The sequence below is a fragment of the Canis lupus genome, chromosome 9, assembly GCF_003254725.2.
Source record: "Canis lupus dingo isolate Sandy chromosome 9, ASM325472v2, whole genome shotgun sequence".
NCBI classification, from domain to species: domain Eukaryota; kingdom Metazoa; phylum Chordata; class Mammalia; order Carnivora; family Canidae; genus Canis; species Canis lupus.
Window position 1 is genome coordinate 12947175 of NC_064251.1, and position 19049 is coordinate 12966223.

At 48.6% G+C, this 19049-nt stretch overlaps 1 protein-coding gene and 1 long non-coding RNA gene across 3 annotated transcripts in view; one reads left to right on the forward strand and one right to left on the reverse strand.

Annotated features, from left to right (window-relative positions):
- Positions 1-457: 457 nt before the first annotated feature.
- LOC112652990 (uncharacterized) lies at positions 458-17781 on the reverse strand. Of its 2 annotated transcripts, none has more exons than XR_007413147.1 (5): positions 17572-17781; positions 16034-16172; positions 3791-3973; positions 2931-3018; positions 458-1795 (listed from the first exon to the last, which is right to left on the reverse strand). It is a non-coding gene; the product is annotated as an uncharacterized LOC112652990 (long non-coding RNA). The 2 variants fall into 2 exon arrangements; XR_003131856.3 differs by having other exon boundaries at positions 16034-16265.
- Positions 16576-19049, forward strand: part of CACNG5 (calcium voltage-gated channel auxiliary subunit gamma 5) — a 39536-nt gene continuing 37062 nt past the window's right edge. The window contains exon 1 of the mRNA XM_025436689.3: positions 16576-16699. The gene's annotated coding sequence lies outside the window, so the exon portion shown is untranslated. The remainder of the gene's footprint in view (positions 16700-19049) is intronic.

Consider the following 19049-nt stretch of genomic DNA (forward strand, 5'->3'; position numbering starts at 1 on the left):
GGCTCAGTTGAGCAGAATGCCATGGGAATGCTTTTACTTTTTAGAAAATGTATAAAGATAACACCCGATTCTCATAGCTAGTATAAATAAGGAAAAGAAAACCCCACTATCCCATGGTAACCACTGTCATACTTAAATCGCTTCATAATTTGCTCACTTTATTCGAATATTTTTTAAAGATTTTATTTATTTATCCCTGAGAGAGGCAGAGACATAGGGAGAAGCAGGGTCCCCGCAGGGAGCCTGATGTGGGACTTGATCCCAGGATCCCGGGGTCACGCCCTGAGCCAGAGGCAGACGCTCAACCACTGAGCCACCCAGGTCCCCCTCATTCAAATATTATTATTACTTATTGTGATTGTGTTACCTTTGCAGGACAGTGAAGCCCTCTCTTCAAACTCCCTGGGAACTCAAAGCTGGCCATCTAGAGCAGGGATCACAAACATTGACATGCGCATACTTTAAACATTTTATTGTAACTTAAAGCTTATAAATGCACAACCATTCAGAAAAGATGACTTCTAAGTGTGGTGTTTCTTGCATAAACTACACCCATATACTTGACTTAAAATTTCCAATTTGAAAAAAAAAGAAAAAAAGAAAAAAATTTCCAATTTGAGTTTATTTGAAGAAAAGCAAAGTAGTCAGAGCAACCCAACTGCAAAGTCCTAGATTTTTTTGCAAAATTTTCTAGTCTTCTCTAGTTACCTTGCCCACGAGTAGCTTGAGAGCCATTTTTTAAAAACCATTTTTATTATCTTTCTTAAACATTCTATTTTGTGTCTATTAGAACCATCTCTATTATTTGCACTTGTGTTTTATCAGTTTAGGTGGGATTTGTTTAACCACAAAATAATAGAGCAGACACCAAAAGTTGGGGGAACAAGTTGACTCGTGGTAAGTCACAGTGGGAACAAAATTGCATGGAAATATGAGAATATAGGAATTTGAGGAAGAGAACGTACTCAGCATGTCATGGGAATTAATTAGAATTTTGAAGAGGAAGAAAAATGTTGGTTAATCTCGTAGGTCATTCAGTGGGCATCGACTAAGAAAGATTCCACTACAAAATAGAGGTCTTTCTATATAATTGTTCTTAACAGCTACATAATATTCCATTTTGTATAGATGTATTATAGTTCATCCTAACTCATCATTTACTGTTGGTATACATGTCCTAACATTTAAGTGGTTCTCAATATTTTTTATTATCATAAACGACACTGTGATAAATATTCTAATCTTTATATCTTCACACACTTGACCAATTATTTCATTCATTCATTCAAAAACACATTTTGAGCTCCTACTAGGTACTATGTACTGTCCTAGCTGTTGGGGATACGGCGATAAGCCAACCCAACAAAACTCCCTGCTTGTGGATTGCATTCCCATGGGAGGTTTTCATGTCCTTAGAAGATATTCCAAAATGTTGGATTCTTGGTCAGTGGCTATAAACCATTTTAGGGGTATTGATACACATTGTCAAAATGCACCCAGAAACAAAAGAAACCAGTGGCTGCTAATTTTTAAGTAACTGAGTCACTTCAAAGTTGTATTCATACACATATATACACCTTTCACGCAGAGTTAATAGTTACCAAATATATTATTTATCCATTACTGAGTAACAAATTACTCCAAAGCTTAGCAACTCAAAACTTATTACATCACCATGGATCAGGAATTTGGCAGTGGCTCATCTGGGTGGACTGGCACAGGATCCCTCCCGAAGTTGTAGTAAAGGGGTCACCAGAGCTGTAGTCAGCTAGAGGCTCGACTGGGTCTGGAGCATCTGTTTCAAAGAAAGCTCACTCTCATGGCCATTGCCACGAGGCCCCAGTTCCTCCCCACTTGGGCTTCTTTGTAGGGCTGCACGAATGTCCTCACTACATGGCAGCTGGCTTCCCCACAGAGGAAATGATCCAAGAGATAGCAAGGAAGAAGTGATGCCTTTTGCAATCTACTCTTAGAAGTCAGCACTGCCACCAGATTCTATTTGAGGCAAGTCACTGAGCACAGCACATACTCAAGGACAGAGGGACTAAGCTCAACCTTGAATTTGGGGACATATTTTCAAAACACCACACCATAGGTAGGTGAGCCTTCCAGGGCATTGACTGTTGTCAGGAAGAGAAGAATTAAAAAATAAAAATTAAAAAAACACACACATGTTTTTGGTCCCGAAATGCATTTCAATGAGCCCTACTACTGCTTTCTTTCTTTTTTTTTCTATTTTTAACTAAGACTATTCTCTTCTTATAAAATACATGATTGTTGTTGAAAACTTGGAAACTACAGAAAAGTCAAGATAAAATAATAAAATTCACCCACTGTCACACAAGTTGGAGACAACCATGTTAACATTTCATTTATTTCCCCTCATCTATGCATAGTTCCTTACATTGTGAAGAAAATGATGATTATATGATTCCATGTTCTGCTCTTTCATGGAACATTGCTGCATACATTTTTCTTCAAGTCATTAAGAACACTTTGTACTAAGTATATGAAAGAGCTACGACTTCCCATTATACAGAGCACCATAATTTTCTTACTAATTCCCTTATTATTGGTCTTTTAGGTTGTTTCTAGTTTTTTAACGGTTTTGAACAACTCAGTGATGAACATCTTTGTTCCTAGAATTTTGAAGGCATTTAAGATCATTTTCTCAGCTGGGTTCCCAGAAATATGACTGAGCATTTTTGAGACGATTGGTAGTTATTCCCTGCCAAGCTTCTCGAAGCCCTACTTTCCATGATAACATTTGCTTACTCTTGGATCAACTAGGAACTAGGATTCTTCTATCATCATTGTCAGTGCTGTTCTTAGTTGGTTTGTTGTCAATTGCTTTCCTTCATTTGTTCATTCATTCATTCAGCAAATATTTATGTAAGTACTACATTATGTGCCAGAAGTAGGCTACGTACCTGAGATGCATGATTACCAGGGCTCATAATTGAGAAATTTGGGCTATTGTCTTTTTCCACAAGATTTGGAGCAACTTGCAAGTAAAACCTGTTAAGTGAATAATAAAAACAGAAGGTCAGGACGGAAGGCAATAAAAACATAAATAAATATATTTCCCACAAGAGTTAACAAAATTGCTGTCATTGATTCTTAAACTTGGCTTTACATTTCCTAGAAGCAGAAAAGAAAAAGTGGGGACCGTGATCAGCTATAGGGTTCTTGTAGCTGGAAAAGAGGAAGCATGTGTGTTCCTCTGGGAATGAAAGCCCTGAATTCCAAAGGAAATTTCTTGGGTCTAATTTTATTACATCAAAGACAGAGAGCACTATAAGATACGAAGTCCTCAACAACATTTAGGGATTTTGAAAACAGCCAATGCAGTAGCAAATTTCATGGGCCCTTCTGTGGTGATCTCTATCAAGTCAGGGGCATAAGGTTAAAATGCAATTTCCTAAAAGTGACCAAATGAAAAGCCAAATCCAAGTCTCCAAGTAAGTAGCCAATTATATGGTCCAACTTGGTCCAAGAAAATAATTTAGAATTCCTGGAAGAAAAGAACAATGAGATACAATGTCTTATCTATCAACTTGGCAAAGACTACACTTTCTTTAAAGATTAAAACCCAATTTTGGCAAGAGATGGGGAAGCCAGCCCTTTTATACACTGCAGGTGGGAATATCCATTAAGATTTTTCTGGAGGGCAATTTGGCATGAAATAATAAGAGTCTTTAAAAATGTGCTTATACACAGCAATTCTGCTGCCAGGGATTTTTTTTTTAGCTAAGGAAATAACAAAATATGCATACAAAGACTTACGTACTAGGAGCATGTTCTGCTCAGGCTTCTTGCTTTTTAATAAACACAGATGGACCCACCCAGGGGCTAGAAATCTCTGGATTTGGGGCAGCTCTGGGAACTGGAGCTTTCTCTGTCACTCATATTAGCATTTCAGCTTCTTTTTTTTCTTTGTAAGACTTTTCACTTTGAAGTAATTTAATTAAGCCTGGAAAGAATTTGCAAAATAATGGAGAGAGTTGCCACATATCCATCATCCAGCTTTCCCCAATGATAACATCTTACATAACCAGTACATGATCAAAATCAAGATTTGGATCTAGTAAAATACTATTCACTAAACTACAGACCTTATTCGGATCTCAACAAGTTTTGAATGATGCGTGTGTGTGTGTGCATGCGTGTACGTGCGTGTGCGTGTGTGTAGTACTATGAAATCCCATCATACGCATAGATTCATGTAAGCAGCACCATATTCAGACCAAGGACTGTTTTATGCAGAAAGACTCTCACTTGTGCTGCTCCTTTATAGTCACACTCCCCCACCATAGCCCATGGCAACTTCTGATCTTCCTCCATCACTGTAATTTTGTCATTTCAAGTCTGATATAAATGGAAGCACATGTGATAGAACCTTCTGGGTGTATGTCTGCTTCCTCAGCTTGTCTGTTTTCTCTAAACTTTGACTGACTCTACCTCCTCCTGGGCCTCTTCAAAGCCTAAATGGGTATCTCTTGCTATTTCTCCTGAGAGGAGTCTGATGGTCCAGTGCACCTTTAAGTCAGCCATGTCATTGGTCACTGATAACCCTGTAGACTGGCTGTTGGGGGGAGTCAGGTTCCCATTTCTGGTCCAGCCATCCATAGCCAAGGGCAGTGGCCGCTTGACACAAAAGATGGCCACCTCAGTCCACCCCATCATCAAAGAGATGAGCAAAGGGTTCCCTCCGAGGAAGATACAGATGCTTTAACTGGTGTATCTACTTCACAGTTGAATGGAAATAAGCCTAAATGTCTGTGGCCTACCTGATAGCCAGTCCTGTTTTCTATTTTGCTAACAGACCCCACTTGGGACTGATTTTGGGTGAACATGTGCTCGCTGGGTCCTCCAAGACCCCAGAGAAAGGATGTTCATTGGCGCAAGCCAATCACAGAAATTCCATTCTGCTTCACAATGGCTGGTTCAGGCAGGAGCATGTGACCCAGTGAGACCTGCCTGAGTGAGGACTCTGTCCATGAAGTGTCTCCGGGAGCCTCTGAAAGGCCTGTGGGAATCACCCGGCTGGGGGCAGGTCCAGGAGAGAATAGCTCAGCACCACAGAACTGCTGAGGGTTTCTCAAGCAGGAGGGAGAATCCTTTTGGGCACCTGGGTGGCTCAGTGGTTGAGCATCTGCCTTTGGCTCAGGTCATGACCCGGGGGCCCTGGGATTGAGTCCCGCATCAGGGTCCCCACAGGGAGCCTGCTTCTCCATCTGCCTGTGTCTCTGCCTCTCTCTGTGTGTCTCTCATGAATAAATAAGTAAAATCTTAAAATAAAAAAAGGAAAGAGAATCCTTCTGTATGGTTCTTCCAAAAGTCCTTTAACCAGGATTCACTGGCCCTCAAGCCTCAAGCCACTGCTACAGCAACAACAACCATATAGCAGGACAGAACAGAAGAAAACCCAAGAAACTAACTTTGAAGAGAGATTAAAGGCCAGAGAGGGGATGCTGGGGAATGTTATTAGCCTGAAAACAGAATAATCATTTTCTGAGTTAGGAGGGTCATTTTGTTCCAAAAGCCCGGAGCAGTCTCTGCGTCTCTGTGAAGGTCCTGGTCCCACTCCACGCACCTGATGCTCACTTGTCTCCAGGCTTTGCTGGAATTTGAAAGAAGTAGAATTCTGTCCCCTTGTCCTGGGGCTTTTGCCTCCATTGGGGGTGTCTGTGGTTTGTGCCCAATAAGTGGGTGACTTTATAGCTACTTGTCCAAATCAGGACATGCATGAGAGTAAAACAGACATATGTTAATTCTGCTGGTGCCACAGACATAAACCAGAATCACCCAAAACTAACTGGGCTGGAGGGCCACCCAGCAACCTGCCTGCATCTGGTGAGAGCTGCCATCTGCCCAGCCCACCCCACCCTACCTCCCCTCTTGGGGCTGCATGTAAATCTGACAATTTACCTATGTCGGGATTTCTCAAACTTGGCATATTTGGGGGCTATATTATTTCTTCTTGTGGGGGACTGTCCTGTCATTATAGGATGTTTAACAGCATTCCTGGCCTCTACCCACTAGATGCCAATAACAACCCCCTCCTCAAGTTGTGACAACTGAGAAGGTCTCCAGACATTGTCAAATGTCCTCTAAAGAGCCAACCTGCTCCAGTTGAGAATCGCTGTTTAGGCCCATCCACTCACTGTTTCAAGACTTGAAGCCCAGGGTGTGCTTAGGGGTTAAACGGTTTTTTTGTTGTTTGGTTTTCTTTTCTTTTTTTTTTTTTTAAAAGATTTTATTTATTCATGAGAGACACACAGAGAGAGGCAGACACACAGGCAGAGGGAGAAGCAGACTCCCTGCAGAGAGCCTGTTGTAGGACTTGATCCCAGGACCCTGGGATCACAACCTGAGCCAAAGGCAGATGTTTAACCCCTGAACCACCCAGATGCCCCTTAGGGGTTAAAGTTTATCTACAGGTAATACGTCTTATATCACTGAACTCTACCTCTGAAACTAATAAAACAGGGTATGTTAATTAATTGAATTAATAAAATAAAATAAAATAAAAAACAAGTCTTATAATATTGAGCCCTTGCTTGGGGCTCTCTCTTTCCCTCTCCCTCTGCCTCTCCCTGGCCTCTGTGTGTGCTCTCTCTCTCTCTCTCTAAAAAAAATTTTTTTTAAATAATATCAAGGCCTGAAGAGAGTGAGTCACAGGACAGGGCAGGCAGCCACTATGGGGTGGGCACAGTGAGGCAGATGGAAGACACCCCAGAGAGGATGAAGAACTATGCTCCTTGCCTACCAATGTTTGGGAAATTGCTATGACACACAGGAGCTGGGGTTTGGGTGGGAGAGTATCTGAATCAGTCGGGGACAGTCCACTGGCCAAAAATGTGTTGCTCTCACAATGGACAGCCCTGCACTTAGACCACCCCCATCCCACCAGGGCATGCTGAGCATGTTGAATGATGAATGAATGAATGAATGAACCCCAGTTGCATCTTAAACTTACTGAGCATGGGCAAGAGCATTTAGTCCTGAGCTTTAATATGCTCATTTAAATAATAAAGAACAGCTATTTGCCTTACAGCAGTGGGGTGATGCAGATGAGCTGAGATTCTCCAGTCCTTTTTTTTTTTTTTTTTTTAAAGATTTTATTGATTTATTCATGAGAGACACAGAGAGAGAGAGAGGCAGAGACACAGGCAGAGGGAGAAGCAGGCTCCACAGAGGGAGCCCGATGTGGGACTCGATCCCGGGTCTCCAGGATCACGCCTTGGACTGAAGGCAGGCGCCACACTGCTGAGCCACCCAGGGATCCCCTCTCCAGTCTGTTCTATCACAAATGGGGGGGGGGGGGTTGCTACCGGCATCTGGGGGGGTAGAGGCCAGAGATGCTGTCAACATCCTACAACATACAGAGAAGCTCCTGCCCCCACCAACCAAATGTGGATAGTGCCAACGTTCAGAAACCTCCATAAGCCTAGGGTGCTGGGTTTGTCCTACACTCCAGGGAACTTGGGGCTGGCTTCTCCTGGGGAAGGTTGGAGAGGTCTCTGCCCTCCCCCTATCCCATGAGAATAAAGGAATGAGTTAGAGATTGTACCTCTGTCCTCTGAGGTTGTCCTGACCTATCAGTAGGGAAATTTGCTTATATGTGTCCCCCCACCCCCCCCCGCCCACCATAAGCCAGCATTTAGGAGGCTTAGGGAAGAGCCAGGTGATCCTGACCTGAGTCAGAACCTTTCTGTGGCCACAGGTGGCTGGCACTGGGAGACATCAACAGACTCACAGAAGACACCCCAACCAGGAGAGATAGTAGCTAAGCACTAGCCAATATCTCCAGTCTTTCCTTCTGGGCAGAGGGGCAGCTACTTTCCCACCACTCCTCATCCTGGTGGGCCCTCGAGGGATCCTGGCACTTCCAGATTACTCACTGCCAGGGACACCAGTGGTGCCCAGAAGACATTTTCTCCTTTTGTTCCCTCCCTGCCTCTCCTATGCTCTCATACTGCCAACACCTGCTCTCAGAAAGTGCCTGGCACTGTTTGGTCGATGACTGTGAACCATCTAGAAACATGACCCTCCCATAGGGATTTATAATTGAACGTGCTTTAAAACCTAAATAACTACATTTGCTACTGTTTGCCAGACCCTGTGCTACACATTTTGAATATATTATCTCCTTTATTCTCTCAACAAACTCTCCAGGTGTGTGTGATGGGCATTATTCTCATTTTTTTCAAATGATGCAACCAAAACTTGGAGGGATAGAGTAATTGATTCGAGTCACTTAGCTGGTCAGTGGCAGAGATGAGATCCGAGCTCAGACACATCTCTCTGCAGAGGGCATGCTCAGAATCTACCGCGGATAAACAGGTATAGGGAGGAACTGCCTGAGCCAGTCACCCCCAGCTGCAAGAAGACTAGTCCCTTCACCCCAGGGGACCACCTGCAATTATCAGCTCTTGAAAAAGGGTGGGAAAGACAGACAGTCTGAGCTAACCTTTTTCCTATGAATGGATCCAAGGTCCATCAGGAAATTTTAGATATTTACCAGTAGATGGCAATGATCAAGGGAAACCAGGAGACCTTTTCTATCCCTGTGTGGGAACAGAAACCATGATCTTCACAAGTTTTTGGTAGATGTGTCATTCTTAATCAAGATTTCCAGAAGCTAGAGGCTTCCAGAAAACCTGAGGCAGGTCTGTTTTTTGAGAGGCCAACTTGTCATGCTAACCATGGAGGGGGGGAGGGCCTCACTTCCTGGAACCAAGCCCAGATGAATCCTTTACTTGCTCTGAAAGGATAGCCAGAGCCACATTGCTCAGATTTGGGGGACCAACTCTACCCAATTCCCACCCCTATTCTCACTGTTGCTGTCTCCTCAGACTCCTTGCCCTGCAAAATCAGTGTCACATATTCACACTCACTGGGGTGGGGGGGGCTGATTAAAAACAGGAAAATAACAAGTGTTGGCAAGGACACGGAGAAATTGGAACTTGCTGGTGGGAATGAAAAACCGCTCAGCTGTGGTGGAACACAGTCTGTCAGTTCCTCAAAAAGTTAAATATAGAATTACCATATGATCTAGCAATTCCACTCCGAGATATATACCCAATAGAACTGAAAACTAGTGTTCAAAAAAATACAAGTACACACATGTTCCTAAGAGCACTATTCCCAAAAACTAAAAAGTAGAATGACTCAAAATGTCCATCAGCGGATAAATGAATAAATTGTGGGATATACATCCAATGGGATATTAGTCATAAAAAGCAATGAAGTACTGATGCGTGCTACAGTGTAGATGAGCCTTGAAAACATCGGGCTAAGTGTAAGAAGCCAGACACAAACGACTGTATATCGGATAATTCCACTGGTATGAAATATATAAAATAAGTAACTCTATACACATAGCAAATTGGTAGTAGCCAGGGGTTGGAGAGAAGGGGAATAGGAAGCGGTTGCTTATGGGTATAGGGTTTCCTTTTAGGGAAACGAAAGTGTTCTGGTACTAGAGGTAGTAGTTGCACAATATTGTGAATGTACTAAGTGCTACTGAATTGTTCACTTTGAAATGGTTAATTTCATCTTATGTGAATTTCACTTCAATTAAAAAATTCTTTTTTTTAAGATTTTATTTAATCATGAAAGACACAGGGAGGGAGGCAGAGACACAGGCAGAGGGGAGAAGCAGTTTCTCCTGCGGGGAGCCTGATGTGGGCCCCGATCCCAGGACCCTAGGATCACACCCTGAGCCAAAGGCAGATGCTCAACCACTGACCCACTCAGGTGTCCCTAAAATAAAAAAAATAAAAAATAAAATTCTTAATCAAAAAAATTAGTGTCATTGTTATACCAGCCTGGGCAGGGAACCAGGCTGGTGCATCATAAGAGTATTCTCTTATCCTCTATGTAGCAAAGCATCTGATGTTCTGGCAAACAATATCCATCCCTTCTTCCAGTATCTGTTCTAGGTTTAACTCTGAGGACCTGTTTCCACCACACTCTCTCAGTCCAGATGCTAGTTACATGAGTCAGTTAATTCCCTCTTCCTGGTTTTCTCTCATTTGCAACCAAAACAATCCTGAATGATGCAGTCAGTTTCAAGGGTTCCGTGGAGCAGACCCACAGAAACCTACAGCTGGAGGACACTGCACACCTGGCCCCCACCCTTGCTGGCTGGCTAGCTCCTGGGTGGCTCCTGGGTGGCTCTTTCTGCTTCCTTCCCAGATGCTGCCTGCTTAAAAAACCACCCTCACTCGTATCCCTCAATGCTTTTTGTTGTTGTTAACTTCAAAGCTAGGAAACGGTTACTTAAGATGCTATTTTCTATCCTCTCCGGAGCCAGGTAATTGAGGAGGTGGCTGGAGCCTGGTCCTGCTTCTTTGTTCTGAAATGCAGTGTTCTCCTTTCCTGGCTTCCCTTTCTCCTGTCTCCCATCCTACCCTCGGAGGTTTTGGCCCTTTGTCCTGGGTGCCCACCCGCACCATGCCACTGCTTTCCGCCCAGCAGTTTGTTTGTCCAGAGAGGTGGCCAGTCACCTGACCGGATCACAGGTGAGCTGAGCTGTTTCCCCTCCCCCCTCCACGCACACCCCGCTTTGTCCACAAGCTGCCCCCCCACCCCCACCCCACCCCCCGTTTTACAACCACTGCAGTCTCTCTTCTTTTTAGGGACCGACCCTCTGGAAGTTCCCTAAGGAACCGAGCACTCACCTGACCTACGTGACACCTTAGCCCATGAGAATGCATGTCATCGGGGACGTGGATTAGCTTATCGGATGAAATTTGTGTCTCCCTGAGGCCCGAGGGCACGAGTCAGCAGGCAGAGAGAGCTTTTACAGAGCTCAGGAGAAAACCAGAAAAAGTCTAGGACTCTAGGACTGTGAGGCTCAAGGAGCTTTTGCAAAGATCCTTCCCCAGCCACCTGGTTTCTCAACCCTGCGGGGCGCTGTCCAGGTGCTGACCGGTTTGAGCACCAGCTTCCCGGGCCACCTGCAGGCCTCCGGTGCCCGCCTGGGAGTCTCTCTTCCCTGCCCCGCTGCATTCAGCCCATCTATGTCTTCCATTCCAGGGCCACTTCCTTTAATACCTTGCCACTTTCTCGGTGGTCAAAATGGAGAGAATTTTTTTTTTTTTTTTTTTTTTTTTTTTTTTTTTTTTTTTTTGCTGATGGGCTCCCCTGCCCTTGGAACTGTTTCATAAGCCACAACCTAGTTGCCAAGGGGATAAGTTATGAGAGTAAAGGCTGAACAGCTGGTCTTAGGGGACACGGAGAACAGCTTGGAGAATGGCCAGTGGGAATCCGAGTGACTGCTCGGTCACCCGGCAGAGTCATGAACGGCTGTGTGAACACTCCCAGGTTTCACACTCTGCTGCATCAAGAAGGGGAGAGAGCACATTCTAATTGAAAGAGAGAAACCCATTTTCAGCAGGCCACGTTGGGAAGCCTGACCAGGCACGTTAGTGGGCTGAGGAGAGGAGAGGGGAGTTAGCTGGGGGCATGGAAAATTCTCAGGCGACAGAAGAAGGAGGAGGGGGTGAGGTCTGAATGGGGGAAGGGCGGGGTAGAGGTAATGGCCCCGTTGACACCTCCTCCACCAGCAAAGTCAAGTCCAGGAGGAAAAGAATCTATGAACAATGAAGAGCAGGTATGTAAGCAATTTCACCTGGAGGTTTAGCACAGCCTGCCTTTTAGGTCTCTAGGTCTCTACCTTCTAGGTCTCTACCAACCAGTTAGCCGGGAAGCATCATTTCCTGACCTGGCCTCTCCCTTGAGGAAGAATAGAGAACCAGTTTCTTGCTTCTTGAAGTCTAGCATTCCTTGGGTCTTGAATATTCAGGGCCAGTGGTCCTATCATCCCAACCTTCCCTGTTTGCCTGTGCATCCAAAATATGTGACCCCCCAAACAGCTCCTGGGTTCCCCTACTGAGACCGGATTTTGCATGCCCGGGTCCCGACAGCTGGCCTAAGGATTATGGCATGGGCGATGCTGACACAGATAGAGCCTGATAATGCCATTCTGCCTTGAGCACTATAATTTGGCCATTTCCAGGGCAAATTAGTTCTTTAAACCTCTATTTCTTTATCTGGAAATAAGGGATAGTAATTTCCTAGCTCATGGAATTGTTGTAACAACTAAATGTGTTAACACATAGAAAGCACTTAGCAGAGTGTGGCATGTAATTGATATTAGTTGTAATAAGTACTAAAATTATTAGCCAACCCTCATAGGGGCAGCTCTACATCATCCTCGGTTCTTGCCCTGGCTTTACCCAGCTCTGCCTTCTGCAACCCTGACTTCTTCACTGGGCCCTCTTCCCTCCCTTCCAACTCCTTGAGACACACAAATACACACCCCGCATATCTTGAAGTCATGCCCATTTCAAACTTGATCTGGATCTGCTGAAACTCAGATCTCTGCCATCCCAACACTATCAAACCTGCACTCATCTCTCTTACTGCTCAGCCCTCATCCATACTGATGACCACTTATAACCTGGAGTTTAGGGCTCTCCAGCCCATCTCCCCACTACACTGACAGTACAGCCCATATGCTTCTGCATAAATGAGTCAGGTGTGGGTACTAGAGGACATAAAGGGAAGGAGAGAAGGAAAGATGAATCAGGTTAGGCTACACTCTGCGGGAGTAACGAATAACCCTCCATATCTAGTGGCTTCAAACAACCACCTTTTCCCCCTTGCTTGTGCTGTGTCTACCCGAGGTCAGCAAGGAAGTCCTACTCCTTGTAATCACTTCAGAGTGACAGAGTGACATTCAGAGTGACAGAAGCTTCATCTTGACTAGAGTCTCCACAATCCCAAGGCAGGGGAAATAAGATGGCAAAGCACCCAGGGGCCCCTGAAGCTTCCACCTGAAATGACACATGTCACTTCTGCTCATATTTCATTGGCCAAAGGAGGTCCTCTTTTCAAGCATGACTTCAAAAGGGCAACAAAGGACACTCTTCCCACGGGGTGAGACGGGGGTGTGGGGTGGCACTAAGCACCAAAATATATAGTCTCCAACTGGGAGTGCATGGGTGGACCTTCCCAACCAGTTCATCCCTCTCAGGGCACTCCCAGGGCACCTGCTCCCACTTCCACCTCCAAGGGACCTGACGGGACTCTCCTTCTGAGACACAATTGGGCATCTTCCCTGACATTTTACAAAACTGGATGTGCTCATGTGTGTGTATGTTTCTAATTAAGACCTAATGCACGAAGCCATCAGATTTGCTCAGATTGGCCTAGGATTCGGGATTCAGAAAAAGCGGAGGTTTTATGAAACTCCTCAACCAATGGGGAAGGCATGAATTATTGAAAGGATGGAAAAAGAGACCCAGGGAGGAAGGGCTGCTCCATTATTCATCAGGCCCAGAGTCCCCAGGTCCCTGAGCACTGCTGCTGGCTTTCACACCTACAGCATTTTCCCATTATGTCAACAGTGAGCGTTTCAAACTCGCCGTATTGGCAGCCTCCAAGCAGGGCTCCCACCCACGCCCTCCACTGCCTGTCTCATGATCTGCAACAGTCTGCAACTGAACTGTGGGCTAAGAATGTTGATATATAGAACCCACCTACCCTCCCTTCCCGGGGCTTTCTGCTCACAGGCCTGCAGGCCTGAAATCTAACTCCTTAGAAGAGCCAGGCCTTTCATTCTGACCCCAACATGTCTCTCCAGTTTTCTCTCCCTGCATTCGCTACCCCTACCCGACCCAGACCATTTGCCTCACCCTGAATGTAATTTCATATTCTCCTATCTTTTCCCCGTGCTGGCCTCTCTGCCTGAAACTGCCTTCCCATGCCTTTGTCTACCTGGTGAGCTTCTATTCGTCCTTAAGACCAGATCAGAGAAAAGGCAACTAACTTCTGCTGAGAGCCCATGTGTTAGACATTGGTGCAAACACGATCTTAGTGAAGTGTCACAACAACCCAGGGAGGTGAGTGTTAACACCAGCGTCAGCTACGTAATTTGTGGAGTCCACTGCAAAATGAAAATGCTGCCCCTTGCTCCAAACTGAATTCTGAGACAGTAAAAGCAGATCATGAAACCAGGCACAGAGCATCTCACACAGTGAGCAGGTCTGTGTGACTCTGCATCACATACCCGTGAAGTCAGTCCTGGTTATTAAGGAGTCAACTAACATGTCCAAGGTCACACAGCTACTTAGGGGCAGCATGAAGCTGAAGACCTCATTCCATCTAATGCAAATCCCTTTTCTGTCAACCACCCACCTCCTGAGGTATCCCCACTCGCCTCAGGCAGACTGGTGGAGGAGGAGGTTGTGAGCACCCCAGAAACTGATTTTCCTTTTAAAGGGTGCCTTCTGCAGGCAATAGGTCTGCTCCTTCATCACAGTCATTGCAAGATGACCTGGAGGACAGCATCGCACAGATCAAAGAGGGAACCAATGTGGGGAGTGGGTGGCATTCTAGCATCGCTCACCTGACCCACAAAGGAGTCCATTCCCCCTACCATACCCACCCTCATACCCTCATAACTTCCCTCTCAGTTGCCTGAGGATGTGGCTGCTGCCCAGCAGAAGTGACCCTATAAAACACAGATCCTGGGCAGTGTCTCTGGCCTTTGCTGGGAATAGTAAGCACCGACCTTGAGAAAGGCATGTCTGCAGGCTCCTATGTCCATTTTTCATCTTTCCATAGTACTGATCCAGCCCACCAGTGGTTTTGCTTGGTGATTTTCCTCTTAACAGCTTTAGTCCTGGGGAAATGCATCTTACCAATATTTGTTCATTCAGCAAATATTAACTGTGCACCCACCAAGTGCCAGGCCTTCTGCCTTTGAGGAGCTCGCAAGCATAGCCGGGGGAGACTGACGGCAAATGTACCTTTCCCAAACTGGTGAGAGCTAGACAAGAGGCTCCTAGACCCAGATGAGGGAGGGAGAAATTAACTGGGTCAGAGAGAGCAAGCTGAGTAAGGTCTTGATGGATTTTTTTTTTTTTTAGATTTTATTTATTTATTCATGAGAGACACAAGGAAAGGCAGAGACATAGGCAGAGGGAGAAGCAGGCTCCCTGTGGGGAGCCCAATGCAGAACTCAATCCCAGGACCCCAGGATCACAACCTGGGCCGAAGGCAGATGTTCAACTTCTGAACCATCCAGGTGCCCTAGGTCTTGGCGGATTTGTGGGGGTTTTCCAAGTGGAGAGGAGGGCAAGTCAAACAGAAGGGGATAGCACATCTGGATGGATTTGGGGCTGATGGGCATTGAGAGTTTGAGAGACTATACATACATCTGTCTAAGGGGTGAGAGGCCTCTCCTCCTTAGGGAATTCTAGGGGCATGGGAAAGAACACTGTTGGGGGAGTAGGAGAAGAGAGAAAAAGCTGGGCATTTTTAAGGCCTAAAATGCTCTGAATCGAAACCTCCCCAAAACCTTCAGTTGTTCCAACTCCACAGGGCCCAATTCACATGTTCCACAATGTTCTCCCACGATGCCCAGGTCGGATTTCAGCAGAAGAAGGGTTTCTGTTGGGGCTCCTGCCTTAGTCTTCAACAGATAGGTTCACTGCGGATGCCTTGTTATTGGCAACCTATTTTTGTCTCCAAACATATATACTCTATGTCTTCCACCATTTCATGGTCTACAGGAATTTTACTGACCCTCTAGCAGAACCTCCCTATGACCTGGCTGGCCAAGCTTATATCCTAGAGACTCATCCTTGCAGGGAGGCGCTTCCTGCTTAGAACAGAGGGCAGAAGCTGCTGGTCTGGGAGCAAGCTGCACTCACATGTTGGACAAGGCTACTACTGGTCATTACGGAGAAACGCAGATGGGCAAGTATTCAGGCCAGAAAGGGTAATCCGTGGGTGCCAATATCCAACCGGACCCGACAGGCCACCTGGCTCCAGCTGCAGCTTTCAGACCAGCCCATCCATGAACCAATATTTATTGAGCACCTAGTGAGGGCCTAGGGCCCAGAGAATAAAGGAGACATACAGACTGAAGAAAGAAGAAATTTTAAAATGTTGGTTGCTACCATTTACTGTGCGTATATTTCCATTTAATAGTTTAAAGAGGCAAACAGACCTGAGCTGCAATCCCGGCTCTGTCGTATTCCAGCTGTGCGTCCTCAGGCACATCGCTTGCGTCTCTGTGCCTCAGTGTTCTCAGCGGTAAAATGGGATTGTTGGGAAGGCTTTCAGTGACTTCATACGTACAAAGCGCTCTGAACCGTCCAGGGCCGCGCACAGGAAGCGATCAATAATAAACACTAGCTGGTTATTGTTACTTATTGCTAGTTCGCGCTAAGCGGGAGCAGCTGGAATTTGAAAGGAAGTCCGACCAAAGTCGGGGCGGGGGGTCACAGGCATCCCCTGGGCGGCCCCGAAAACCTGTCCTCCCCGCACCCCGGGCCCGACCTTTCCACCCGCAGACCCCACGCAGGTGCCCCGCCCCCGCAGACGCGCCCCCTCCCGCCGTGCAGCCGGGCGTCCGCGGGGTCCCGCAGCCCGCCCGCAGCCCGCCCGCAGGGGTGGGGGAGCCCCGCCGGCCCCGCCCCCAGCCCCGCCCCGCCCCGGCCCCGCCCCCAGCCCCGCCCCGCCCCGCCCCCGCCCCGGCCCGGCCCCGCCCCCTCCGAGTTCGCGGCTCCGGGGCGGCGGCTGCTCGCTCCCCAGCGCCGAGCGGTTCCGTCGGACGCGACGGGGCGGGCGCCGGGAGCCTGGCACCGAACCTCCGCCCGGCCGCTCCCGTGAGGTAGGAGCCGGGAAGCCGGCGGGGACCGGCTCTCCCATCCCGGGGGCGCGGGGCTCGGGGGCAGCGGGGACGATCTCCCGCGGGCGCCCTGGCCGCTGCGCGGGGCCACCCCCCCGCCCTGTTACCGCGTAGCCCGGGTTCGGGGCCACCCCCCCCGCCCGTTTCCGTGTAGCGCGGGGCCACCCCCCCGTTTCCTTGTAGCCCGGGTTCGGGGCCATCCGCCCCCCCGCCCGTTTCCGTGTAGCCCGGGGCCACCCCTCGCCCGTTACCGCGTAGCCCGGGCTCAGGGCCACCCCCCGCCGCCGCCCGTTTCGGTGTAGCCCGGGGCCACCCCCCCCCGTTACCGCGTAGCCCGGCTTCGGGGCCACCCCCTGCCCCGCGGGGCGCGCATCCCGGTCCGGCGCGGCGGAGGAAGGGGCAGCGTGCTGGGGAGTGCGCGTGTCCACGCCCGTGTGTGCGCGTGTGTCCGCGTCGCGAGTGTGCGGGGGAGGAGACGCCGGGGCTGCCAGGGATCAGCCGGCTGGTGCGGGACGAACCCCGCCGCCACCTGTTGAGCCGGGCGGTCCCGCTGTGCCTCGAAATCCCTGCTTCGCCCTCCTGGCCGCGGGGACAGCGAGGAGGCCCGGGTCCGCCCGCTGGAGCAAGTGTCCCTGCGGGATGCGGGGAGCAGAGGGGGACACGCAGGGGAGAAGCCGGCGGGGCGCGGGCCGCGGGCGGGGCCGAGGCCGGGGTCCCCACCCACCAGGCCACACCGGCAGATGCGCCCCCGCCGCTCCAAAGCCTCCCTCCTCCCCATTTTAATTACTGGAGCTGCCTTTGCCCTCGCCACGAAGCTGCAGTTCGTTAAAATTTTTAAAGTGAAGTCAAATTACCACTTCTTGGGACTGAAGGGGATTTAAGAGGTAATTCCTGGAACCTGGCTGGGGAGGGAAGAAGACCCTCTTCTGACTGAGCCCCTCCGGAGCTGGCGGTGCTGGTGGTGCTGGTGGTGCTGGTGGTGGCTGGTGCAGCCTGGGGCTCTCGTCTGCCCCCTTTTATGGTTGGGGAAGCTCTTGTTCAGGAAGGGAAGGGATTCACCCACTTTGTGGAATTATCAGTGACTGGACAAGAGCTGGAACCAGGACTGGGCCCCCAGGTGGGAGACAGGTGTTACATACACTCCAGCTGTCACCTGTGCTGGCTCCTACTCCACACCATCCTAGGGAACAAAAGACGGGACTTCCTTCCTGAACACCCCATGCCACTCCCTCATCTCTCTAAACCCCAAGGCTTGATGAATTCACAGCTCAGGCTGGGCAGGGAGGGTGGGGGGACTTTGGCTTCCATCTGATCTGATGTTCTGACTTCAGGACGTCTCAGGACCACCGGCAGCTCGGTGTCTACTTATGTCTCCTTGCTGATGCCCCGCCAGCTCCACCACCACCACCCCCAGCCTCCTGCCTGCCTGAGAGGCCCTAGCTCTGCCTCACTTCTCTGCTAACTTGGCAGCTGGAGATAGCTGGGGGCATCGCATCCCGGGGCCAGGTCCCCAGGGCCACTGGAAAGGATGAAATTCGTAGCTGTGCCTAAGATCCCCATCCCAGACCTCTACTATCCGTCTGACACGTGGACGGCGGTGGACACCCTGAGGGGCAGGGTAGGGCCAGGGCTGCCCTGTCCAGACACACATCCAGTTGGTGAGACGCCTGGCATCCCGGCAGCAGGCCTGTGAGAGCCCCGCCATTCTCAGGTGTGAGCTGGGGGTTCCAGGACTTGGGGCGGGGGAGGGAAGTGCAGGCGGTGGGTTGACTCAATTGTTCCCACTCTGCTGGAGGAGGCAGGCCCTGTGTCGTGTGGAAAACATGGGCTCCAGTCCCAGCTGGGTCACTGACTACGTGACATTGGCCAAGTCACAGAACTGCTTGGAGGCTCAGTTTCCCCTTGTATAGCATGGGAGCAGGGGTGTTGTGTAAAGCAAGGACACAAATGTCACTGTCGGACTCATCGGAGGTGTTCCGGGCCGCTTGTCTCTGCTTCCTCCAGCCCTCACCTGTCTCTCTGCCGAGACAGTGGGTGCACCTAGGATCCCTTGTGCCATCCTCAGCGCTGGGGCAAGTGGTGTGAGTTTTTGTATCAGGGTAGCTCACAGATTGAACTCGGAGTCAGTCCCAAGAAGTGAGGGTGCAAGGGTTGCAACCCAGTCTCCACCAAGCCCTGCCTCTGGGGAGCTGATGCTTTTGTTTTTTTTTTTTTTTTAAGATTTTATTTATTTATCCACGAGAGACAGAGACAGAGAGAGAGAGGCAGAGACACAGGCAGAGGGAGAAGCAGGCTCCATGCAGGGAGCCTGTTGTGGGACTTGATCCTGGGT